Raw genomic sequence first — 26,919 nt, 5'->3', positions numbered from 1 at the left:
GTTTATCATCAGCGGGGGTAAATTGTACAAACGGGGCCATCTGGGAATGCATAAACAGTGTGTTGATGAAGAAGAGTCGAAGCGCTTAATAGAGGCCATCCACGGAGGAGAATATGGTTCGCGCATGAGCGGAGCGATGCTCGCTTGAAAGATTCTCAGACAAGATTACTACTGGTCAACCATGAAGGAGGATCGTATTGGTTTTGTTCGGCGATGCCACAAATGCCAAATCCATGTAAATCACATGAATATCCCGCCATCGAAGCTGTAACATGGCTTCATCGTGGCCATTTTCAGTCTGGGAAATTGATGTTATTGGGGCAGTTACTCCGAAGGGGTCAAACGGGCATGAGTACATCCTGGTGGCGATAGACTACTTTACAAAGTGGGTCGAGGCCCAATCTTAGGCAGTGCTAAAAGCGTCGCACGTAGCCAAGTTCATCAGGAATAACATTATCCGTCAGTATAGGGTCCCAAATGAGATCATCTCGAATAATGGTTCCCACTTCAAGAAGGAAGTGATCGACTTGTTGGAAAAATACAACTTGACTTTTCATAAGTCATCCACATATCGGCTGTAAACCAACGAAGCTATTGAGACCGCCAACAAGAACATCAAGCATATTCTACAGAAGATGGTGGAAACCTACAGGGACTGGCCAGATAAGCTGTCATTTGCTCTTTGGGGCTACAGAACATCAATTTGGACTTCTACTGGGGCAACTCCAAACTCTCTGGTTTATGGGATGAAGGTTTTTTTGCTGATTGAAGTTGGGGTTCCGTCACTGCGAGTTATGGCTGACTGCCAGATAGCAGAAGCCGATTGACAACAGAGCAGGTTCGAGGAACTTATGTTGTTCGATGAGAGGAGGCTGAAAGCACTATACCACGTCCAAGGTTATCAACGTAGGATTGCCAAGGCTTTCAACAAGAAAGTTAAGTCCAAGAATCTGAAAAATGGGGATTTGGTGGTCAAACACAACCGAGCTCCCATCCACAACCTTAGGGGCAAGTTCAGACCTTATTGGACTGGTCCTTACATTATCAAATCAATTTGGTCGGGTGGAGCTGTCATTCATATGGACTTAGATGGCCTTGAATTCTCCTAACTGATCAACATGGGCAAGTTGAAGAAATACTACCCTTGAGAGGCTCGCTAGGCTAAAAACCTGAAAGGGCGACCTAGGCAAAAGTTGGAGCACAAAAAATTTGAAATAAGAAAAACTGAGCTCGCAAGGTTGAAAACCCAGAAAGAGCGGCCTTGGCAAAAGTTAGAGCGCAAAAGAAGAGTGTTAATACCAGAGGGAACCCGAACCGAACTACGTAAGGCATGATTCCCATCTTTGGGATACATAGGCAACTTCATTCTGAAGTCCAGCCATAAACACTTCCAAATCAACTGTGTCCATGTAATTGTTTTGGTCATCTTTGTCTTTTCTGCATCCAAGAGTTCGGTTGTGATCTCCAGTTCAGCGCTATTCAGACAAGGGGCAACTTTCCAGTTATTGGCTTTGGGGTTGTACATCTCAGCGGTAGATTCTGGGTGTGTCCAATTGTGATCCTTATCGAAAATGGTTTTAAAAAGTTTTAATAAAAGTTTCAAATTAATCTTTTTTCAACTTAGACCATTTTTGGAACAAAAGGAAAATTTTCAGTATCCACAACCTTCAATTTCATTGATTTCAATACAAAGTTCTCCGACTCTTGATACAAATTGAAGTTGCTTTTTATTACATTCAAAAGGAAAACTTGAAAGTACAGATTAAAGCAATAAACTTGGGGCATCGATAAGTCAGGTGTTCCTGCGTCCCCTCTTAGAGCTTATGGAAGCTTCAGATGCCAAAGTAGGCCCGGTTTGTGCCTCATCTTCATGCCAAGCTATGCATTCGCCAGAAATGGCGCAACTGAAAGTGGGAGCGGGAGCCAAAAGTTCTCTTGTCCTCCATGCAGTGGAATACCGAGCTAGCTGTGAGCCTCGGATCGGAAATGAAGTTGGGTACTCCACCCTCTCTTCTGGGCAAGTCTGGTCCTGTCCAAACTGACGCCGGAACCAGAATGGAAAGTGGAAGACACAGTGCATCAAACCAATCAACTAAATACTAGGTTGTCAATACATGTTGTAGCTCATCTCAGGCAGATCACCTGTCCATGAGCCAAACCTGAGGAGGGATGAAAAATAAGAGAGATTAGAGAATAGAGAGGTGTACGTGGAGAGAAAAGTGAGAAAGGGTTTTGAGAGAAAAACAAAGCCTGAGGGCTGAGTGATGTAAGAAACACATGTGAGAAGGGTGGGAAACATTACCTGCAAGAGTAGTGGACTTCCTGCGAACCTGGTCGTCTCCCAGCGATGGAAAGCATCCAAGCCCATCAAAGTCTTGGCTAGTGTCAAGCCAATGTAGCTCTTGCCCTTCTTCAAGCCTTGAGTAACTTCGATCAAGCAAATGCTAGACTCTCTGAAGCCAAGGGCAAGCAGGAAATGAGCCAACATGCACAAGCAAAGGGCATGCTGCTGAAAACTTTGCCAAAGACGGTCACGTCGGTCACCAGCATCAGAAAACTGATGAATCAAGCTTGGAATGTCCAGCTCCCCATTGTGAACCAAAGATCAAGCATCGTGTAAAGTGAGCCCACACATCCTTCCTAAAGCCTGGATGTGGCCAAAACGGAACTGGGGCAAGATCTTCTTGCCGCGCCGGGATTCCATCAAAGCATGGAATTCTCGATTGTAGGGCATATCTCTTGTCCCCTAAAGCTAAAAACATGTGTAACTGGATTCCAACATCTAGCCGCGGCATGGAGGAACGAAAAACACAGTGGAGTACGACTCAGCAGGAATAGTATATTTATCCCGAAACCTCAAAAATTTAACTTTTTCGAGCCATCTAAAGTTGCAATCCAATTTGAGAGTTTTTCGGCAAAAATGGCTCCATTTGGGAAAAAAAATAGAGCTGGAATGAAGAAATCACGAAGCTGAAGCTTTTGTAGAAGATAAGGTAGTGAGTGGAGGCCAGGTGTCAACGTTTTGGAGGTTCTGCTCATCGATGGCCGGCAGGGCTTATTAATGGCCGACAGGGGCTCATCAATGGCCGACAGAGGCACATTGATGGCCAGCAGAAGGGAAGTGATGGCCGGCAGGCCATCTTCCATGGCCGGCAGCCTCTCTTTTAGGCTCACTGACATCCTTTGTGAAGATTCAGTTGTTTTCAGCAATTGTATTCTGTTATTAGTATCTTTTGAGGTCTTGTTTTGGTCCTTTTGGATTTAAGTATGTTTTGTTTAAGTCGTAATCGTCTTCGTTTTGTTTATTGAGTTGTATTTATATTGTTTACCGAGTTGTTGCAATTTGCTTATCGAGTTGTATTTACATTTGATTAGCCTGTCAAGGCCTTGTGTTGTTTATCGATTTTTTTTTTTTTTTTTTTTTTTTTTCAAGTTGTTAGTTGGTTCACTACCTGATTAAGACAATGCAATTGGAATGTGCAGTTTTCAACAAAAGATGATCAATCTCATTTTCATGTTGTACGATGTTATGTGATACTCAGAATATAAAATGCAATACTTTTTAATAAAAAAACTGAGTTTTCATTCCAATCATGGTCACTTTTTGCAAAAGAGTACAAGTTTTAAGCAAATAAAATTGCCTAAGGCTGTACAATGTGCTAACACTACTAGCAAAAAGAAAACAAAGCAAAAAGCATCTAAATCGGCACCAGTCGCCTCAAGCTCGAGAGGCTCTATTTGTCCTCTTCCTCTATGGAGTGGACTCTAAAGCATTATCTCCATCGGCACCACTGTCTGAATCTGAATCAGAGCCTGAACCGGAACCCTCCTCAGCCTCTCCAGCCTCACTACTGGCAAAATCTGAGCCGGTGTCGTCGTCTCCACCCTCAGATGACTCTGACTGTGGACTCCCTGCCTCATCCTCATCCTCCTCGCTCGTCTCGTCATCATCATTGCCCTGAATGGGCTCTGAAAGGCCACTCTCGCAGCGGGTACCCCTAACCCTGCCTCGGCTACATGTCAGAATCTATCTCCCTCTCATCCCTGCCGCTGGAGGAGGTACTGAAGGTCCTACTGTAGCTCCGACTAGGGCATCCGGTGGAACTGGGGTCTGGAAAGGGATCTGAAAAGGGCAGTTTGTCAGAATACATTAGTTGTGGTGCATATCAAATGGTGTATATTAGATGCAGTGTATCGATGCAGTGTATGTGTGCAGTGTATGGGAGCAGCGTATCTATGCAGTGTTTTGATGTAATGAATCAGATCAGCGTAGTGTGGAACAGTTAAAATACTAATGTATTAGCAGAGAATTTCATGGCATGAAGTGCAAATTGAAGGAAATTACTAGAATCTTGTAGAGGCTGAGCAGGTTCATGCTCGTTTGAACCATCCCCATCAGAGAAGCTGCTAGCTCGAGGGCCTGCCCGGTGTACTCTATGGATGCCTGTAAATGTGTTGAGATGATCAGTGGTCTATAAAGCATAATCGAAATGAATTGAATGTGCAAAATGTAAAGTATGGAACATACCAGGGTCGAGCCTCGAACTCCGACAAGCTCGTGACCAGCTGGTGTTGGCTCAATGGGAATCTGATAGGTGTCTCCAGAACGTCCCCAGCATGTCAGTGAAGTAGGTAGCTCTAGCCATCCTACTCTCTGTCTCTCCCCAGAATCTCTCCTGCCACGGGACCTGGTCGCTCGGTCCCCTCTACCTCTCTCTCTCTCGCAGATGGAGCTCTCGCTCCCTCACCTCCATGAACGCTAGTCAGAGGCAGCATCAGATATGTCTGGATGAAGGTTGCATAGTCGCTCTCCATACGGAAGTAATCCGCCTCCAGCCTTATCATGAACTGGATCACCTCCTCAGTAGAAAGTCTGTGCGTCTCTCTCATGGAAACTGGAGGTGCCATTGGTATGAATGGGGCAGGCAGGCAGTCCTAAAGTCTGTCATGTGAAACGCTTGCTCAAGAACCAGGTGCGATAGATCGGGCCCTCAAGAAGGATATGATAGCGAGTTATGACCCTAGCTATGTCATACTGGGCTTGAAGCCCCGACGGTATCGCATCCCACGGCTACCATGTGATCTGAAAATAAAAGAATGAACAGATAATTAGTCACCGTCAGTTGATTAATGGATGTATCAAGTTGATTGAAAAGTAGAATAACTTTGTTTTGGGTTACCTCGTGCGCCGCAACCACGTCAAAGTACTCGTAGAAAAACATGAAGTTTTCCCAAGTCCTACAGAGAGCTAGCAATCGTATACCCGAGAAAACGGGACCGTCACCAGAGTCTCCTCTATAGGCTCTAGAGCAAGAGCCGGGAAGTATGCGTACACCCACAGCTGCAAGGAAAATGTGATCAATACAATATATGAGCAGATACAGAAAATGTAAGGCAGAAGGCGTATAGTGTATAAGCAGATACAAAAAATGCAGAGCAAAAAGTACATTGTGTTGAACAAATGTAAAGCAAGAAATGCTAAGCAGAAGATGTAAAGCGAATAGGGGAAACTAGCTATGTACCTCTCAAGCCCGCCAGTAGCGGCCGATCAAGCTCCCACTCATGCGAGAATTCGAGCTCATGTATCCATACAAAGTGGGGAGGCCAGCTCCGCCCCAGTCGTAGAACTGAACTCAATAGAGTACTACCAAGGCGCTCAATAGATACAGGCCTACGGTATTCCACCTGTTCGAAAACAAGGTGGTACCGAAAAGGAACATGAGGAAGCCCCTGGCTTACTGCTCTGTCTCCTCGACTGTCTCGGGCTCAGACCCCCTATACTGCTCCTCGAACTAGCTATATTGGACCATGCCCGCCCGGAGTGTCGATGGGTGTACCCCAAGTAATGCGGCCCACGCTGCCTCTCACTCTCCCATATCAGGGTCGAGAGGGATCAGATCACCCCCTATGTCTAAGCCGGTGATCATAACGAAGTCGTAAGGAGTCATCGTCATCTCCCCTGTGGTGGAGAAATGGAAGGAGTTGGTGGTATCCCACCACCTCTCCATTAAAGTCCCTAAGAGGGGACGGCTCGCTACGACCCGTGTCAGGCTAGAGCAGAATAGACCAAAGCCTGTCTCGTCAATAATGTTGCGAATCCTAGCTGGGAGCTCGCGGACCAGTCTAGAGCTGTCGTCGTACCGTAGCCTTTGAAAGAGTGAGACCCGTCCTGCAGTAATGCATGAGATGCAATCAGATCAAGCAATGAAAGTATAGTTGAATACAAAGCAACAATGTATGAGATACAGTCAGATCAAGGCAGTCTATGTAATCAGATCAAAACAGTGCAAGAAATGCAAACAACTAAAGGTAACACTGTAGAAAACAGTGTTCGTACCTCTACGGCGATAGCCGACAAATGAGATGTTGGCTCTCTCAGTAGAAGGTCATCTGGCACATCCTCAGTGAAGTCGATGAAGGCCTTGATGCCTCCTGCAGTAGGCATTATATGAGTCTTAGGGTGGTACCTCACTGGATCGAAAGGGCGTATGCTCAGCGGTAATGGCTCCGGTTCGGCCTCAAAGTCTGCCTCAAACTCTACCAAAGGAAGCGTGGGGATAACCTCGTCATGTGGGATATCATCTGCCATCTGAAATAGATGCAAGGAAAGCAAAAATGAGGAAAAATGAAGAAAAAGGTGAAACTTTGAAAAAGTTAACCCTAAGAGAGAAGAAAAAGTCAAAGAAAGTCAGAGCCCGGAAAAGTGTACTAACCTTGGGAGAAACTTGAGGGGAATGAACCTAGAATGGTGGAAATAACGAAAAAAGCGTCGAAATCCTAATTCTGATCAGTTCAAAGTGAAGAGAACTAGAGGGTTTTAGCGAAGAAAATGTTTTTAGGGTGTTAGAAAATGCGTAGAACGCGTGGATCTAGAGAGAAGGAGCACCTAGAGAGCAAGGGAGAAGAATTTTGTGCAAGGGTTTGTGAGGAAATGAAGTGCCATCACTTGTTTTTAAAGACCCAAGTGTGAAAAGCCAAATTTGCCCCAATCTACCATCGATGGCCGGCAGTGGCACATCGATGGCCAGCACTTGTATATCGGTGGCCGGCAGTTCCTACCAATGGCCGGTAGGGGGCCAGCGGCCTCCCTTGATGGCTTGTAGGGGGCCAGCAGCCTCCCCTGATGGCCGACAGGCTTCCACAAGCTTCCTCTGCCTCTTTTTCTTTGATTTATGTCCTTGGATTCCGATAAGTGCAAGGTATGCTCAGTGTTTGACTCAGAATGTCTTCACGGAAGCTCAGAATCGCATTTCCAATGCACGATGGTCATCGCTCATCAACACGAACAAGGTGTATCATTTTAGCATATTGCAACTCTTTCAAGAGGTAAATCGGAGGTTGCCTCTGAGTCATCTTTAGCAAACATGCTTTTGTCGTTGCATAGAATGTGCATTGCCTTTATCGTTGCATGAAGCATACATTTTGAATTGTTGCATAGAGCATGCATTATCATGTTTGCATAGAGTATGCACGTTGCATTGAATATGCATCATTGATTATTTTGCATAGAATATGCCTCTGTTTTGTTTCTTGCATGTTGTGCACAGAAGCATGCCTCTAACATTTGTGTTGCGATTATTCATCTTGCATGGAATATGCATTTGTATTGCATTGTACCTGTTCAGTTTCTTTCTTATGCAAGCAAGATATTGTATGTACGGTTCATTCGAGGAATTCCAGGTAAGATCATTCATGTCCTCTCCTTTGTTGGTTAGAAACATTCGGGTACGCCCGGTGTTTACACCGACACCCTACTAGTTAGAAGCATTCGGGTACGCCCGATGCTTACAACTCTCCTTCGTTGGTTAGAAACATTTAGGTACGCTCGGTGTTTACACGGACACCTTGTGCTGGTTAGAAGTATTCAGGTACGCCTGATGCTTACACCTCTCCTTCGTTGGTTAGAAACATTCGAGTATGTCCGGTGTTTACACCGACACCTTGTGCTAGTTAGAAGCATTCGGGTACGCTCGGTGCTTACACCTCACCTTCATTGGTTAGAAACATTCAAGTACGCCCGGTGTTTACACCGACACCTTATTTTGGTTAGAAACACTCGGGTACGCCCGGTGTTTACACCGACACCTTGTTGGTTAGAAGCATTGGGTTACGTGTCCGGTGTTTATACCACCCTCCCGGTTAGAAGCGTTTGGGATGTGTGTCCAACGCTTATACCACCCCGTTGGTTAGAAGAATTAGGCTGCGTGCCTGGTGTTTATACCACCCTCCTGGTTAGAAGCATTTGGGATGTGTGTTCGACGCTTATACCACCCCGTTGGTTAGAAACACTCGGGTACGCCCGATGTTTATACCACCCTCCCGGTTAGAAGCGTTTGGGACATGTGTCCGACGCTTATACCACCCTTCCGGTTAAAAGCGTTTGGATAGTTTGTCTGACGCTTATACCACCCTTCTGGTTAGAGGCGTTTGGAACGTGTTTCGACGCTTATACCTTTCTGTTTTGGTTAGAAACATTGGAGCGTGTTCTGATGTTTATACCACCTTCCGGTGTTTGCATCACTCCATTTTCCCTCTCGCGCGTGGCGCGTTAGGATGCATTGGTTAAATGCATCTAGATGGATTCTGATGCTTATACCACTCATTGTTTTGGTTACATAATAGTTGAATGTGTTTCAATTGTTATTATGTGCTCTCTTTAGTTCAGAACCTTGGGGTGTGTCCCTGGGTTCATGCCATCTCGCTCCTCACGTGTGCCACGCGTTGGGATCTTGTTTGCCGCCTCGGGTGCGCCCGATGGTTGCTGTTCTTTCCCTTTTCTGCGTGAGGCGTAGTTAAGATTGCATAATTTTCTTACATCCTTTCTGCATGAAATGTAGTTTGGTTCATGTTAACTTGTTTATGTACGAGTTTGCTGTAACATTTCTTTGCATAACATTTGCATCTAGATGTTTCATTATAGCCCTCATTGCTTGATCATAGGTTATGTTCGGCATCGTGCATATCATTTCCACTTTTCCCCAACCTACGGACGCATCTATATTGTTATCTTGAATGTCTGTCTAAGTCTTGTGGCTTTGTCAAAATGGGTTGTCTCTGAGCTTTGACATTCACTCATGTCATCTTCGTGACTCTGAGTTCTGTCAAAGAGGGACAACTGTAGACACCCCATTTTGACCGTCCTCAAGACTTGGATGTTCTTGCAGGTACATCCAGTGACAAGTTTGATTGCTCGTCGAGTGCTCAAACTCCGCGGCGGAGTGCCACAGGTTTGAGCTTTCCAGACCCTGCATCAATTCTGTCTCATTTTTGGACCATGTTTTGGTGCTTTTAGCATGTTGCTTTTGGAGCACTACCGGCCACTTTTGGACACTGCCAGCCATTAATGTGCCCTGCTGGCCATCAATGAGCCCCTGCCAGCCATCACTGATGGCCAGCCGGCCACCAATGCATCAGTAGATATTTTGTGATATTTTGTGCCAGCTGTTTACACAGGTTGGAGCATCTGCTTGCACGTGGATGGTTAGATCTTTTTGAGAGGATTTTGTATCTTCTATATATAGAAGTCTTCCTCTTGCATACAAAGGGTTAGAAATTTTGGAAGACAAAAATCTCTCCCTCTCTCTAGAATCCTCTCTCTCTTTAAATATTTTGCCTTGAAGCTTGAATTCTCTACACTTTTGCTTGTGAGCCCTTGATCAAATTTGATCACCATTGTATTGAGGTTGCTTGAGGTCCTATTTGAGCTCTAAAAGAGGGTTTTAGCTTGGTTTGGCTTGCTATTGTTGCCTATATAGCATATTGTCTTCAAAGAGGTAAAACTTCTTGTATTTTAGCTTAATTTAAATACTTGTTTGGCCATCTTTGCATGCTATTTTGAGGCTGATTTTGACCTCTGAAACCTTTGTTTTATGGTTTAAAATGGTGGTTTGAGGTTTGTTTTGGAGTTAGGGATGCTTCACTCTTTTTGTAGTTTGTTTGGTTAAGTGTTGTGCCACTTTTCAAGCTTTTAAAACAACCTTTTTTTGGCCTTTTAGCCACTGAATTCCAGGGGAATTTCAGTGGTAAAAACTTGGTTTTGAGGTCCAAAATAGGAGCGGGTGGCCTCCCATCCTTGTGTCTTGTTTGTAAGTGTAGATGGCCTAGCATGTGAGCATGTTTTTCTACCTTTTTGTGACTTGATCTCAGCATATTTTAGCTACTGATTTGGCCTACTTTAGCTCTGTTTTGAGCTCTCTTGATCATTTGAACGCTATAGTGCAAATGCCTTCACTAGCTTAGTGTTTTAAGGCCTCTAACATGTTGTGCATGAGTTAATTGCATGTTGTAGCATCATTTATCATGTGATTTCAGTGCATATAGCTCTGTCACACTCTCACTTATTTCACTCTTTCATTGCTTTTGAGAGTTGTGCCTTGAGCCTTGTTTGTAGCCTAACATGTGAGCACATTTTTCTTGCCTTCTATGCTACCATCTCAGCATGTTTTAGCCACTGTTTTGGCATGTTTAAGCTCTATCTTGAGCTGGTTTGGTCATTTGAGCTTAATATTGCATGCCTCTATTGTAGTGCTCTTCACTAGTTTAATCCTTTTGGCTTTTGAACATGTTGTGCATGTGTTGCTTGCATGGTGTAGTGCTATTTTTCATGCCATTTCAACACTGAAATATCTACAACCTTGCTTTTCATTTGTTTTGAGGGTTGGTTAACCTTAAGGTTGTGTTTAAGCCTGAGACAGAGCTTGTGCTCAATGCTTTTAACCCTCTTTTGAGGGTTTCTCCTAACCAAAGGCATAATCTCTCTCATGTCTTAAGCCATCTTTTGGTTAACCTCTCTCTCACTAGAGGACACTTATCTTGGACTTAACCAATTAAAGAATGGCTTGGTAATGTAAAATGTGTAAACAAGAATTAGACAAGTAAAACTTGACTATGATAAGCATGTTGTGTTTGTATTGCATGTGTTCAATCGGACGTTATATTGAACACAAGGTAGATTGGTCTATCTCATACTCAAAGTGATGAAATGAGCCAATCTCCTTTGTCTCCATCACCCTTGATTATGCATGATAGGGTGGTAGCCTAGAGTCTTGTTTTGTGCATTTATTAAAAGTGTACAACTTGGATCTTTGGTCATTATGCATTGAAAATGCTTAATTGGTGGTTTTGGATCCAAGAGTGCCACTCCTTTGATGTTTTGAGATGATAAGGAGATGCACAGTACAAACATACCCTTGGAAAAGCCTCTATTTTCCTCTGTTTGTGCTTTGTTGCAGAGTGGTGATTCAGCACATGAGTGGTCGGCAGTGGCCCACTGATGGCCAGCAGTGCTTCATCCTTGGCTAGCAATACACCCCTCTGGCCGGCAGATAGCTGGCAGCAAGAATTAATGGCCAGCAGGCCACTAGTGCATTCCTCAGCATTGGTTTGCTAAGATGGAGCAGAAAGTTCTTGGAGTAACCCTGCAAACAGAGCCTCTCAAGAGCAAACCGGTGGGCTTTTCAGGGCGAAAACTGAGTGCATGCATCTTCTACTTTCCAAAGCAGAGCTGAGGCAGTGTAGTTAATGCTTTACATGTTTAGTTAGCATGGTTTTGCAATTTAATTAATTAGTTTGCTAATTGGTTAAGAGTTGTAATAATTAAGTAGCTTAGCTTAGCTATTTCTTTATTTTGTTTTGTAATAATTAGTCTAATTAGTTTAGTTAGCTTAGCTTAGATTAGCTTGACTTATTCATTCGGACCCTCCTTCAAGAGGGCATATTGTTGTAATAAGTGTGCGTGTGTGTGTGCGTGTGTGTGTGCATGTCTTCCAACCCCACGTCTTTCTCCCTTTTATTTAATCACTTTCGATGGTTAGTTTAGGGACATTTTCAATTAGCATACCTTATACTTGCATGTTTGCATCATTCATTTGTCTTGCATGCACCGGGCTCGGCGCATCATTCAAACTGCATTGTATTTCAATACTTATTTGAATACGTGTATCAAATTGTTGCATTCATATGCCATCTTAGGTAGCCAAGCCTATTTAATTGCATTATTGCATGTGTTGCATTCGGCATCTTAACATAGTTAGGATCATGCATTGTTTCTAACTAACTTTTGTTTTGGCTTGGAGTACACTGTAAGTTTTACGCTTTAGCATACTTGCATGAGTGTGAGTGATGTCATGTTTAGCATGTTTGCCATGAGGCTATTTGCTTAAATGCTAAACTGCATGAATGCCTATGGGTGAAGGCTTGGTTGCTTGAATTGGAATAATTCGACAAATGTGAGTTTTAAGTCCACTTTGTGAAGTGGAAAAATCATATTTTTAAGCCCACATGAGGGTGGCAAATCCGCGTTTTAGCCCACTCGAGAGTGGCACATTCAAACCATTTTCGAAAACAAACATGAGTGGTTTTGTTCCAACTCTCGCGATTCAGTCTATACTTGTATGTATGCGTCACATAGTAAAGTTAGCTAATAACTGGATAAGAACACATGAGGTTTATCAAACAACATATCATGCCTAGTAGAGGCCGATCCTTTGACCGGACGAGCGGGGGTGCTCATTTCGGGACCTTCCCCTCTCGTACCCAAGTTCCCGAGCCGAGGCAATTTCGGTGATGACGGACACGTGACCTTTGGCACGAGCTAGAGTTTCCTAAATTTTTCAAAAATAAAATATTTAGGTGGCGACTCTGTAATCTAGCAAAACAGTCCAGTTTGGCATTATTTGATTTAAAATCTAATTTTTCAAAATGATTTGCCGGATTGGACTCTTTGGTGTTTATCAGTCTTACATTGCACTTTGTGAGATTAGATTCAGAACCGTGACGGGAGTCCGAACTGTAGGACCAATTCGCACATCTCCGAAAGGCGGGCGCGCAAAGAAAGTCGAGTCTACAATCACCACGAGTAAAGACATACCTACTTGTGGATTTTGAGTCTCTAGTATCTGATATCCAGTTTGCATCATAGTATCCTTCAAGTATTGCTCGATATCTAGTATAATTTAACCCAATGTTACGAGTAAATGTGAGATATCTTAGAACCCTTATAATAGCTTTCTAGTGTTCTACTCCTGGATTACTCGTATATCTACTTAATTTACTTACTACATAGGCTAAAGTGTAGTTCATCAAATACATTAAGCTTCCAATAATTTGGGCATACTTTAATTGAGAAATACTTTCCTATAAATTTTTAGAAAGAAATAAATTAACATCCACGTGTTTTCTAGAAAGATGATCATTTTTGCTAAATTTGCCAAGTATTTTCTCAATGTAATGTGATTATGACAAAGCATATCCTTCTGATGTTTTGGTAATTTTCATACCAAGAATTACATCAACAATCCCCATGTCTTTCATGTCAAAGTATTTGTTCAACATTTTCTTAATAGTTTTAATCATGTCATTATCACTACCTATGATGAGCATATCATTCACATAAAGACATACTATAACTTAACCTTTGTTTGTGTTTTTAATATAAACACATTTGTCACATTCATTAATTTTAAATCCATTTGACATCATTGCCTTGTCAAATTTCACATGTCATTGCTTTGGCGCTTGTTTTAAATCATATAATAATTTAATCAATTTACACACTTTCTTTTCTTTTCCTAGAATAGAAAATCCTTCTAGTTGTTCCATGTAAATTTCATCATTTAACTCACCACTTAAGAAAACAGTTTTCACATCCATTTGATACATTTCTAGATTATACAAAAATGCAATGGCAATTAGCATTCTAATGGATGTTATTCTAGTAACCGGTGAGTATGTATCAAAGTAATGAAGACATTCTTTTTGTCTATATCCTTTGATTACAAGTCTTGTCTTGTATTTGTCAACTGATCCATCTGCTTTTCATTTTCCTCTTGAAAAACCATTTGTATCCAAGAGGTTTACAACTTGGTGGCAAATCCACAAATTCCCAAGTGGATCTGCAAGATGGATTCAACTTCGCTATTTATAGACTCTTTCCATAAAGAAGCCTTAGGACTGGACATAACTTCTTTGAAAGTTAAAAGCTCATTTTCTAACAAAAAAAGTTAGGAAATCTGGATCAAAAGATTTTGAGGTTCTAGCACGTTTATTGCGCTTATGTTCCTCTTCCTCATTTTGATCTGAATTTTGCTCTTGTTTTTTTATCTTGTTCTTGATCATGACAAGTAATAGCATCATAAGATCTTTTATTAGTACTAGTCTCTTGTTTAGTTTTATTACGAAACACATGTTCAAAAAATTATGCATTCCGAGATTCAATAATAGTATTTACATGAATTTCGGAATGTTCTGACTTATGAATCAAAAACTGATATGCACTACTATTCTTGGCATAGCTAATGAATATGCAACCAATAGTTTTAGGACCTATCTTAGTTCTTTTAGGACTAGGAATAGTCACTTTAGCCAAACACCCTCACACTTTTAAATATTTGTATGATGGTACTCTTCCATGTCACATTTCATAAGATGTTTGATTCACTTTCTTCCGGGGTAATTTATTAAAAATTTAATTAAGGTAATCCTGAATTTATTAACATTGCATTCATCTTTTCTTTTAAAGTCTTATTTTTCCTTTCAGCAATTCTATTTTGCTAAGGTGCATAAGGAGCGATGGTTTGATGAATTATTCCATGTTCCTTTATCACTTTTATAGATGATTATACTAGATATAAAATCACAAATGTCACTATGAACTAGTCCAAGTGGTTCTGTACTTCTTTCAAATGAATGGAACGACATTTTAGTTAACTTAGCTTCTACACAATTTCACATTTATGACTTGGATTTAATTCAAACTTTGGTAAACATTCCATATTAATTAGTCTACGAATAGATCCATAATTAACATGTCCTAATCTACCATGCCATAATATGAAGACTCAAGCAAGTAAGAAGAAGATGTAGTCTTATTATTAATTGTAGGCACAACAATCATTACATTTATTTTAAACAACCCGTCACTCATGTAACCTTTTCCCATATATATTCCATTTTTGGTTAGTACAAATTTGTCACTCTCACAAACCAACCTAAACCCATTTTTGCTAAACAGTGATCCAGAAACAAGATTCTTGCGAATGTCCGGTACATGTAGCACATTGGTGAATATGAGTTCTTTTCCTGATGTAATCTTCAGAATAACCTTCCATTGGCTTTCAACTATAAAAGTCGAGGAATTGCCCATGAACAGTTGTTCTCCATTGTCTTGCTTAATATAGGAAGTGAACATTTTCTTGTTGGCACAAATGTGAGGAGTAGCTCCAGTGTCCACCCACTATTGTTTGGGATTGCAAACTAAGTTCACTTCAGAAACAACTATGGTAAGGTTAAGATTATCAACACCATTGGAAAGATTATCTACTACGGTTACATTTGCTTGAGCGAGTTTCTTGCTTGAATTTCCTTTGTCATTGCCTTTACGCTTATTACAATAGTCCTTGGCTCGATGTCCTTCCTTGTCACAAATATATCACTTGCTAGTAAACTTGTATTTCTTATTGTCCCCCTCTTTAGGACCTTGCGAAGTACTATCTCCCGGATACTTGCGTTTCTTTCCCTTTTGTGCTTGTTCCACCACATTTGCCTTGGATTCCATAGGATGTTTTTCTGCTTTTTTTCTTAGAGGTCCGATTGTCCTCTTCAATCCTTAGCCGCACAATAAGTTCTTCCAAAGTCATCTCCTTGGGCTTATGCTTTAAATAATTTTTGAAGTCCTTCCATCTCGGTGGTAATTTTTCAATCAAGGCACACTACTACAAAAATAGTTAAAGATCACACTTTGACAAAAAAAATATATATATATATATATATATATATCTCACTTTTATTAGAAGTGTGATAAAAAAAATTAGATTGATATTTTAATCACACTTAATTTGATTGAGTGTGATAATATTTATTTTTTACGTTACTTTTCAATTAAGTGTGATTATATATATATATATATATATATTTAAATCACACCTTCTAATTAAAGTGTGATTATATATATATATTTTTTAATCACACATTCTAATTAAAGTGTAATTATTTATATATTTTTTAATCACACCTTTTAATTAAAGTGTGATTATATATATACTATTACTTTTTAGTCACACTTTTTAAATAAGTCTGATTATATATATATTTTTTAATCACACATTCTAATTAAAGTGTAATTATTTATATATTTTTTAATCACACCTTCTAATTAAAGTGTGATTATATATATACTACTACTTTTTAATCACATTTTTTAAATAAGTCTGATTATATATATATTTTTTTAATCACACATTCTAATTAAAGTGTGATTATTTATATATTTTTTAATCACACCTTCTAATTAAAGTGTGATTATATATATAATACTACTTTTTAATCACACTTTTTAAATGAGTGTGATTATATATAAATTTTTTAATCACACATTCTAATTAAAGTATAATTATTTATATATTTTTTAATCATACCTTCTAATTAAAGTTTGATTATATATACATTACTACTTTTAAATCATATATAATCACACTCCCTAAATAGGTGTGGTTGTATGAAATATTATAATTTGATTTTTATATAAAATATATAATTCTCAAATTTTCTTTTTTTAAAAAAAAAAAGTCCCAAAAAAATTCAAAATACATTTAACTCTTTAGACTTGTTTGGGTAGATTTATAATTAAAAAAAAAAAAACCAGCTTTAAAACTGGTCTAAAAAATTGCTAAAGAGTTACACACACAAATATGAACTATTTTTTGTAGAATTAATTTGATTTCAAAAAAAATTATTTTTAATTAATAAATTTTAATATTAACTTTATCTCACCGTACTGTTTTTTTTTTTTTTTTTGGTAAATTACTATCTACAACTTACTCAACAACACAAACATTATCGGTGGATCTCTCTCCATCATCATTTTTATCTTGTATCAACCTAGGGTTTCTTTCTCTATCTACATTCATCTCGATCCCTCCTCGTCCTTCAATCTGATCATCTCTCTCTCTCTCCCTCTCTCCCTCTCTCTCTCTCTCTTCAATCGAGTTCTTTGATTCATCGAGTCAATGGACGCGATCGACGAATTGGTTCAGCTCACAGATTTGATGCGCCAAGCATCTGCTTTGCTTGCCAACGAAGATGTCGATGAAAACTCATCGTCCTCGCGCCGCCCTTCCACTTTCCTCAATGTCATTGCTCTTGGCAAAACTATGAGTTGATTGATTTCAGAATCAACGATATATTGTATCGATGTTGAAATTTGATGCTTTTTTTTATTGATTAGATCTCTGGATCTAGCTGCATTTTTTGTCTTGATTTTGATTTGAATAGGTGCATCTGAATCAGATGTAGAGAGAATTGTGTATCGATTTTTGGTGAACAAGTAGTTAGGACAGAACTGAGTCAAATCAGGCATTTTTTTGTTGTGTTGATTATGTAATTGCTTATTAGATATCTTATGATCTTTGGTTATTATTGCTCTCTCATCATTTTGGTAGCAGTGCCTCAAGTATTGTTGATTCGATGAATTGAGTAGCATTATGAATGTAATTTGGTATACTAGCTAATGGTGCTGTTCACTTTGTTGTTAGATTGAGTGAACTGTACAGTCCTTGCGTGAATTGTAATTGGAATTTTTTTTTTAATCTTTAATTTTAATTTTTATCTTGTGCATTATGAGCTCAGATTTCTATTTTATTGTTTTATTAAAATGTAACATGTATGTGTGTAAGTGAATTTTGTAACGAGTATAACTAGTGTTTATGAAATCTCTGGTGATTCTAGTTTGTTGATACCACTCTTTTGTTTTATTGCTCTAACTTACACATGCCACTTACACATTTGAATATAACCTTTCAAGGATTTTGTAGAAGCCATTACAGTCTAAAGCTATATAGACTTTGATTGGACTACAATGGGCAGGAGTATAGGAGCAGTTCGTCTAGAAGATTTTAGAGGCTTAGGGTGTATATAATATTAACACAATACATTCATTACACAATCGAACTATGAAACTCTGTTGTGTCTTTAGAGGCTTATGTGCACAAGTTGCATCCCCTTGATGCTTATTAATGATAGCTTATATATATGTATATAAATTCTACAAATATTGTTAAGAGCTTTTTAACCTAGGCCTTAATTGAGCCCGGTAGGTCTTTAATGCATATCATCATCTTTCCTGATTTAATGTGTCTCCTTCTTTACTGTTGCTCTCCCTTTGCACCAAGTTTCTTGTAGCTATAGTTATCATCTTTTACATGATGGAACTAAAACAACTTAATATTGACAATAATTTGTTGTCTATATATTCTCTCCGTGTATGAAGAAACAGCTGGGTTGACGGTCAATGATCCTATTTTATGAACACACAAGGTAATCTTGTTATGTTTTTCACAATATTATTGTTACAATTTTTGAGTAGTTATAGATCAAACATCAAATGCACTAACATTTATCTTGTCCATTGACATTACAGCCTCTGTCGGTGGAGTTAGGTCCTGGAATCTTGGGGAATATATTTGATAATATTCAGGTTTGTGAAATATATGCTTCTTCATATTGCCCAACTTGAATGTTGTTTGAACAAAAACTTTTTGCAACTGGGTCTTTTATTATTAGCCTGGCTTAAGGAGGACATTTACGCACTGACAATCCATTTATTGTTTAAAAATATGTTTAACTATTTTATTTGTTTCTTATTGATTTTTCTTTCTTTTAGAACTACAATGGGACCAACGATATGCTTGGAAAGTGTGAACAGGTTTTTGTTTTGGTTTGATGATGGATGGAAGGGAAGTGCAAAAATCCTGTATGGACGAATATGTTTGGTCACGAAAAGTACCATATTTGATCGCTAAAACCTTTTCGCAATCAAAATATATTGGTCGCGAGTTGGTCGCTAAACCCTCGTGACAGATAGTTTTCTGTGACCAAAAAAGTCTTTGGTCGCTAAAAGTGACCATTCGCGACCACCTTTTTTTGTCGCGGAAAGTCCAATTCATATTAGCCAAAAGTGAACTTTTAGCGACCAAAAAAAGTGACCATTGGCGACCAACTTTTTTGGTTGCGGAAAGTCCAATTGATATTAGCCAATAGGGAACTTTTAGTGACCAAAGATAAGTTGGTCGCCAAAAGTCAGCGCCTTGACCCAAAAAAATTAATTCTTTTGCACTGTCTAGGACTTGAACTCCTGACCAAGGAGTCACCATGCACCCAATCCACTCTGCCAATAACATGCTTCTTGTTCAGATTTGGCAGAGAAAATATGTAACCCATAAAAATTGGATTATATATTATTTTATAAAACTTTTAATGCCTAAACAGAAAAATAACATGTAATTATAGTAGTATCTTTTTTTAAAAAAATTTATCCCGCCATAACTTTCCGCGACCAACTTTTTTTTTTGGTCGCCAAAGGGTAATCTTTCGCGACCAAAAAAGCCTTTGGTCGCCAATAGTATACTTTCCTCGACCAACTTTTTTCTTTGGTCGCCAAAGGGTAATCTTCCGCTACCAAAAAAGCTTTTGGTCACCAATAAGGATACTTTCCGCGACCAACTTTTTTTTTGGTCGCCAAAGGGTATACTTTCCACGACCAACATTTTTTTGGTCACCAAAAGGTATACTTTCCGCGACCAAAAAAGCCTTTGGTCTCCAAAGGGTATACTTTCCGCGACTAACATTTTTTTGGTCCCCAAAAGGTGATCTTCCGCGACCAAAAAATCCTTTGGTCGCCAATAGGTATACTTTCCGTGACTAACTTTTTTTTTGGTCGCCAAAAGTTGATTTTCCGTGACCAAAAAATTGTGGTCACCAAAAGTTAGATTTTAGTCGCAGAAAGTGGACTATTTGACATTTGTGACCAGAAAAAAAAGGTGGTCGCCAAAAGTGTTTTTTTTTGTAGTGTTGATGAACATTTCAGTTTTTCTTGGACTTGATGAATGTCCAACGAGTGGAGTCCAAATTGTAAGTATTTGCGTTCAGAATTACTTTTTCCAGTCAGGTATATAGATCTGGGACTTTTTTTTTTTTTTTTTGGTGTATTATCTAAGAACAAATGCTATTATTATTTCTAGCTGTTTGTGCTTATATTATAGCTTCAAACTTGTTCAGGTGAATGACTTAAGATGTAACTTGAACACAATTAATGCTGCTGCTAGAGAGGTACTTCCCTTTTTTTAGGGTTTGTGAAGTTAGAACTAGCAAGAAGTCATTTTTAGTACCTTAATATCATACCCGTTATTATTGGTAAAAGAATCTGCAAATTTGCGTCAAGTAATGCAGACGATTCTCACTATAGGAATTGCATTGAACCAAGGCACTGCTTGAGGTATTATTCTGTATCAAAGCTGAAGGACTTCACTGGAAGGGAGAAGCCTACAGTTATCACATAAATCTGAGTGTCTGATGTTAATCTCACACAATGAGGCATAACTAGTAACAATGTGAAAGCAGGTTGGGCATCCCATCTTTTCTCCTGCATGATTCTCATATTTATATATTTTTTCGTTTGGTGTTGATTGCACAATATGCAGTCGCTCACAGGATAACATTTGAATATTTGTGTTATTGGCAGGTGGATCCCCAAGATATTGCTATGGTATGTGGATATATTTAGATACTCTGAACCTGCTACAAATCATAAAACACAAAATGATTTATATAATTACACTGTTCTGGAAATTTTGTCATGTAGGATTAAATTTTTTATCCTTTGATCTGTGAGAAACTCTAAAATTTCAAAGAATTTGCAGAATTCCTTGGAAGAGTGTGGTAGAAGTAGTTTTTTATTTTTTATTTTTTATTTTTTTGAAGGTCTTAATTTGTTGTAGAGACGGATTGTTTTATGTGGTTTAAGAAATGGAGCAATTTGTTTTCTGCATGTTCATGTGTTGGAATAATTATCAATTTTTAAATGGAGATAACAACTCTCTTCTGGCTATTAATTTGTTTTCTGCATGTTCATGTCTGATGATGAGTTAACTGTTGATATCTTTTAACACGTGAGTTTTCCTATATTCAAGGGCACGGATAAAATGTTTGCATAACCTTGCTCCTTCTCCTGATCACTGTTGCCTTGTAGTCATAGTTCATATTCAGCTATTTTAAGCTATTTGGTCCATTTTTTCCATGAGAATTGATTATAATATGAACTGTTCGGATTATCAGAATAAATTCAAAACACCCCCCCCCCCCCCCCGGGCTCCTTAGAGGCCCAGCACCGTCTCAAGTTTCAAACAAAATAGCTTAAATAAGGAGTGATTTTTACTCATAAACATCCCTATTAAGCAAAAATAACTCAAACAAGTTAAACAAATATTAATTATTAGAAAACTGAAAGATGAATATCTTTTACTTCTATTTTTTTATTTTAAATTTTTAACCAAACAAGAGGGGTGTTTGTTTCAGCTTTTCAGAGCTAACTTACGGTTTTTAGTTTTGAAAAGGTTATTTTGGACTGTTTGGTTAAACTCATTTCAAACAGTTTCCGATTCTAACAGTTTATTTTAACTCAAAAAAGTTGATTTTGAGAAGCTGCTCACCATTTGCTTCTGATTATCAGTTTCTGCTGTGAACATGTTAATTTATGATTATACTCTTAAATTTTTTTATTTTTTATTTTTTTAAAAATAGAAAAAGACTCAAATAGATTATAGATTATTATTATTATTTTTTATGAGAAATGTAGACAAATAAAAAATAAAAATTAATTGAAAAAGTTATTTTACAGCTTATTTAACAAACACCACTCAGCAACTTAAATCTATAATTCAATAATTACACCAAACAGATTAACAACTTCTGATTAAAGTCATAATCTATAATCTATTAAGTTATAATCTATAAGCTATTTTAACAGTTACATCAAACGGACCAAAGGACTATGCTGCTCACCATCACCAAAATGTCAAAGTTAGGCATGTCAATCAATGACTTAGCTAACCATGCATGATAAAAATATTTCCAAATTGAGATGATCTGAAATTCCACTCCAGCAGACATAAAATAGAGATAACATCAATAACAACATCAACAACAACAACAATCCTATATATGTTTGTTTGAGACGCAGTATCTTCTTCTTTTTTTCTACAATTTCGCCTTGATTCATGTTAGGATCACCAATCAGCAACGTTCTCCAAGACAGAAATTGGTTTCTCAACAAAACACACTGATTTCACATTGAAAAAGTCCTTCATCCAAAACCAAACTCCAAAGAGTTGTTAGGATCAAAGACACCCAGAGAATTATCTCACACACACAGAGAACACAATATTTACGTGGTTCGGCCCAATGCCTACATCCACGGTCAGAAATGAGAATTATCACTAAAATGGAGCAAAAATACAATTACAGAGGAGGAGATGAAACTCACTCAACTCACAGCTCTCACTCTCCAATTTCTGATGATTCAAACCTCTCCTCACTCATCTCAATTTATAACCAAGAGAGGAGGAGTAGGTGAAGTGCTAGCCATAATTGGCCAAGGTAGTGCCACCCTCACTATCTTCCTTTAGTGAGTTGGTGTAGCCCTCCACCACCTTCTTTTACAACATGGTGCTACCTACACTGTGTGAATGGTGGGCTCATTACCATGTGGGTAGTGGATGGAGCCAACAAGAGTTACCATATAGGAACAGAAAGAAAATATATATGTAGGCTAATGCTAACAAGTGTCATGCCAAGATGGGCTCCAAATCATTATAAAAGGACACCCCATTTCACCAAGTATAGCAATATCACCAAGTATTGATTCTACTTATCAAACTCAGCTTCAAAATGTCTCCCAAGTGCTTGTTGGTCTTGTTACTTGCAGTGGTGGTTCTCACATCTCCCTCACTTGGTGATTACATGAAGCCACACCCTCCTGAGCAGATGGCTCCAATCCCAATGGGCCTACCTCCCAAGGGAGAGATGCCACCAACTCATGGTCACCACCCTGCTCACCCTCCAATGGAGCATGGCGATGACTTGCACAAGCCACCGAGGAAGGTGATGCCTCCTGCTCCAACTCCGTCAGAGAAGCCACATGGACGGGGACACGGACACGGACACGGACACGGACACAGTCCCCACCAGCCAACCCACAAACTTGCACCATCTCCTCATTCCATCTAAGTGATCACTTCCTATAGTACTTTACTATACATGGTTATATAGAGATATATTAAATAAGAGCCCATTGTCATTTGATCGTATTCTTGTTTTTTGGGTCAATGTTGTATGATCAGTTAGTACTAGCAGGAGAGCTCATGTTATTTGTTAGTTGCTTTGTGGTGTTTGTACCCTGTACTAGCTAGCTGATGATATGCATTTGTGGAGATGGTTATGTCGTACCACTTTCACCTTTGATATTACTATCTATTCCCCCCCCCCCCCCCCCCCCCCCCCCCCCCCCTTCTATTTTATGAAAATATTGTCTTGTCCACTCTACATGCTTTTAAAATATTGAAGCTCCAAACAGCCCCCATAAAAAATAAAATAAAACAAAAATTTGTTGATATGATGAGTATTATGGGACTAAAAGTGAACAAAAAGGGTGCACCACAATTGTCATTAGGAATATCATGCATGACCTTTTCAACTTGAGAAAATTAACAAGAAATGAACATAGTGAATTTGTTGGTTGGAATGAAGAAACAAAAGAGCCAGTTAAAAATGTCATCTATATGGTGTTGGTAGATTTTTTTGAGGTCAACCACATACAGACACAGTAGTGGAATCAAAAAATTAATTTACAAGGATATTTGTTAGTTATAATTTTGATTTTTTTTTAATTTTTATAATCAACAACAAAATAATCATAAATTTTTGAATTAATATTAAATATGAAACTTAAATATTCATTATAATTTCTTTTAATATAAACTTTTACAAATGATCTTGTGAAAGATTAAAATGATGGTGTTACTTGTAACTAATGTGAAAATTCTAAAAAATCTATGAGATCTTAATTTGTGATTATGTTTTAATTTTTAAACAATAAATAATAATTTCAATCAAACAATCAAAGACAAATCGACATAACAATTTAACCTAAAAAAAATCACAATTGGAGCGCCTTCAACTGTGATAAAAAAAAATCACTGGCCAAAGGCACAAAACAATTCACTAAGAAGACAAAAATAAATTTACACAAGTGTACTCTCAATTACCTAGCAAATCCACACCTGAATTGAACTAACCACAATGTGCCTATCCCACCACCATCTTCACATTGGAATTATCTTGTCCAACGTTGAATCCACAACACTGATGTCAAGTCCACGACAATAAGCCACTTCGGAATCTACCAAAATTTTAGGCCCAAGTTCCCCGAAATCTACCGAAGAACAACTCTTTCTTTTTTAAACGAAACAATAATACCAACCCTCGATGTTCGAAAATTTGAAGTTTGTTGATTAATCGATCACTTTCTATGCGCTAAGAATACTCATATAAAATAGCCTCAAATATAAAACACTTTGTTTTTTTCTTCTCCTTTGAAAATTTAGACAGCTCAAACGCTAAAAATAGCGAACAATGCACTTTATAGAAAGTAGGATTGCACAGACCGCTCGAGCAGTGTGACTAAAAGTAGTGCGAAACATATAAACTGACCGCTCGAGGGCAACTTTCACCGCTGAAGTAGTAAAACTTTCTTCCCAGAAGTTCAGGCACTCTGCAAAAATACTGAATGATCATTTTCTTCGCTCAAGCGCACAATTAACTGTTCACGCGGTCAAACAACTTCGACTACATTTTTGCTTTTTGCTTTGGGGGTGCTGCCCCTTGACCTCGCCTAGGCACTGTCCCCTGGACCCCTGCGAGCTAACCTCATACTTAGTCAGCGAAGTAGCAAACATGAAAGGATAAATCACAAACTCCTCTACATAGGCACAATTCAGGTTGGATTCGCATCTAAATACTCATAGCCTTACTGAAACAAAAGAATAAATAAAATTACAATTGAAAGCAGTTTTGTTAAACGGAGATTGTCAATTACAAAAACCTAATATAATGTATTATGGACGATGCATAAACAAGTTAGTCCCCAAAAAGATAGTAATTCATCACTAAATTCTTATTTCATCTCTAAAAATATAATAATAACACTTTTAATAACTAAAATATTTCATTCTTAAAAAATGATTTTGTCTCTAAATTTTTTCTCTACAATCTTAATTTGTTCCAGTGACTGAATACCACAAATGACTCCAAAAAATTTATCAAAAATTTTATACAATACTCATATGGTTTGGATTTCACACCCATATGAATATTATGTAAAATTTTAATAATTTTTTTTATAGTCCAATGTAGAAATTTTTTTGCAGTCCCAATACCGACCCCCAAATAGCTTCTCAACCTTCACCAAATAATACTGTTCAACAATATTAGTGAAATGACATGATTACCGTAAGACACATGATTATCAGAAGTCCATTAGCTTTGTTTGTTTGTGATTTATTTATGGTTGGTGGTGTAGAATATAAGCTTCTCTATTCCTTGCATATAGGTTTTATGATGCACTCTACTGTTCCATGACCAAATTTATTATTTATTTGAAAACATTTGGTTTAGCCTTTGATCAAATTTATTATTTATTATTTAGCCTTTGATCAAACTGGTTTAGTTCTCATTTGGTAAATATTTTGGAGATAAAAAATATAAAAAGACAAAATAGACTATATAAATCAATAAGACAAAATATCACATTCAAATCATAATCATTACACTTCTTCTCTCACAAAATTCAAAAAAATCCAAAAATAAAAACCAAACGAGACTAAGTGGGTGTTTGCGAAGTGGGTTTTTTTTAAGGTTTTTTTAGTTGTAGGATATTATTGGAAAAAAAAAATTGTATTTAGAAAGATAGTTGAATTTTTTTGTGGTTGGATGTAATGTGTGTGAGAGAAAAAAAGAAATGATTATGGGGTTTGATGTGATATTTTGTTTGAATTTGTTTTTTTTTTATTTGTAACCAATTTGTCTTTTAGTAAAAAAAAAAAAAAAAAAAAAAAAAAAAAAAAAAAAAAAAAAAAAACAAGTTCCCAAACACGGCCAAAAAAGCCAAGCTAAAAAAGTTTCTGTTAGGTTTTATTTATTGGCAATCCCGTTTGACAAAACTCCTTTGAGTTGTAATTTTATTCGCACTTTTATTTCAGTAAGGCTATGAGCGTTTAGATGCGAATCCAACCCGAATTGTGCTATTCAGAGAAGTTTGTGATGCTAATACTTTCAAGATTGCCACTTCGCTGATTATGACGGGGATCGAGCTGCCCGGTCAGCTCGCGGGGGTCCAGGGGGCAGCGCGTTCGATCATGTTATATTTTTCCAGTTTTTCCAGTTTTGGCATGTCCGCTCGAGCGGGGAAAGGGACGCTCGAGCGGGGATTGGAAGCTCTCAGCATCTCTGCAGTCGCCTGCAAAAGTACTGGATAGTGTGATTTGCCGCTCGAGCGGCAAAACCGACGCTCGAGCGTGGAGCCTGTATGAAATCACAGAATTTGAAGTCTCCGCTCGAGCGGGGAAAAGGGCGCTCGAGCGGACCGCGCGATCCCAGATTTCCAGATTTGATTAAAGAGTTGGTTTTCTTCTGAAATTAGGATTGCTTTGGTTTTCTATAAATAATTGGTTTTCTCCCAACACTAGGGAGACTTCTCCAGATCTTATTTTTGGATCTTAAGGTTTATATCTGGAGAGATTTTGCTAGTTTTTCTTTGATGTTTTTATTGAGTATTCAACTCATGGTTTAAAGAGAGTACATCAAAGGTTGTGTTTTTGTTCTACAAAAGAGAGAGAGTTGTTCTTCGGTGGATTCTGAAGAATTCGAGCCTGAAGCTTTGGTGGATTCCGGGGTGGCTCATCGTAAAGACAATTCCGAGGTGAAGACGGGTTGGAAGAGGCACATAGAGGTTGGTTCAATTAGGCGTGGATTCGCTAGGTAATTGAGAGTATACCTGTGTAATTCCTTTAATTCTTCTTAGTGGATTGTCTTGTG

General features: G+C 38.4%; 1 long non-coding RNA gene across 2 annotated transcripts; it reads left to right on the top strand.

The window, feature by feature from the left end:
* Positions 1–16,822: 16,822 nt before the first annotated feature.
* On the top strand, positions 16,823–20,818 carry LOC145795028 (uncharacterized). 2 transcript variants are annotated; one of them, XR_014335169.1, is made up of 4 exons: positions 16,823–18,309; positions 18,413–20,100; positions 20,237–20,391; positions 20,513–20,818. It is a non-coding gene; the product is annotated as an uncharacterized LOC145795028 (long non-coding RNA). The 2 variants fall into 2 exon arrangements; XR_014335170.1 differs by having other exon boundaries at positions 20,221–20,391.
* The last annotated feature ends 6,101 nt before the right edge of the window (positions 20,819–26,919 follow it).

Source organism: Camellia sinensis, chromosome 7, assembly GCF_055761805.1.
Source record: "Camellia sinensis isolate YWXY chromosome 7, ASM5576180v1, whole genome shotgun sequence".
Lineage (NCBI taxonomy): Eukaryota > Viridiplantae > Streptophyta > Magnoliopsida > Ericales > Theaceae > Camellia > Camellia sinensis.
This window is presented reverse-complemented; position numbering and strand designations above follow the sequence as displayed.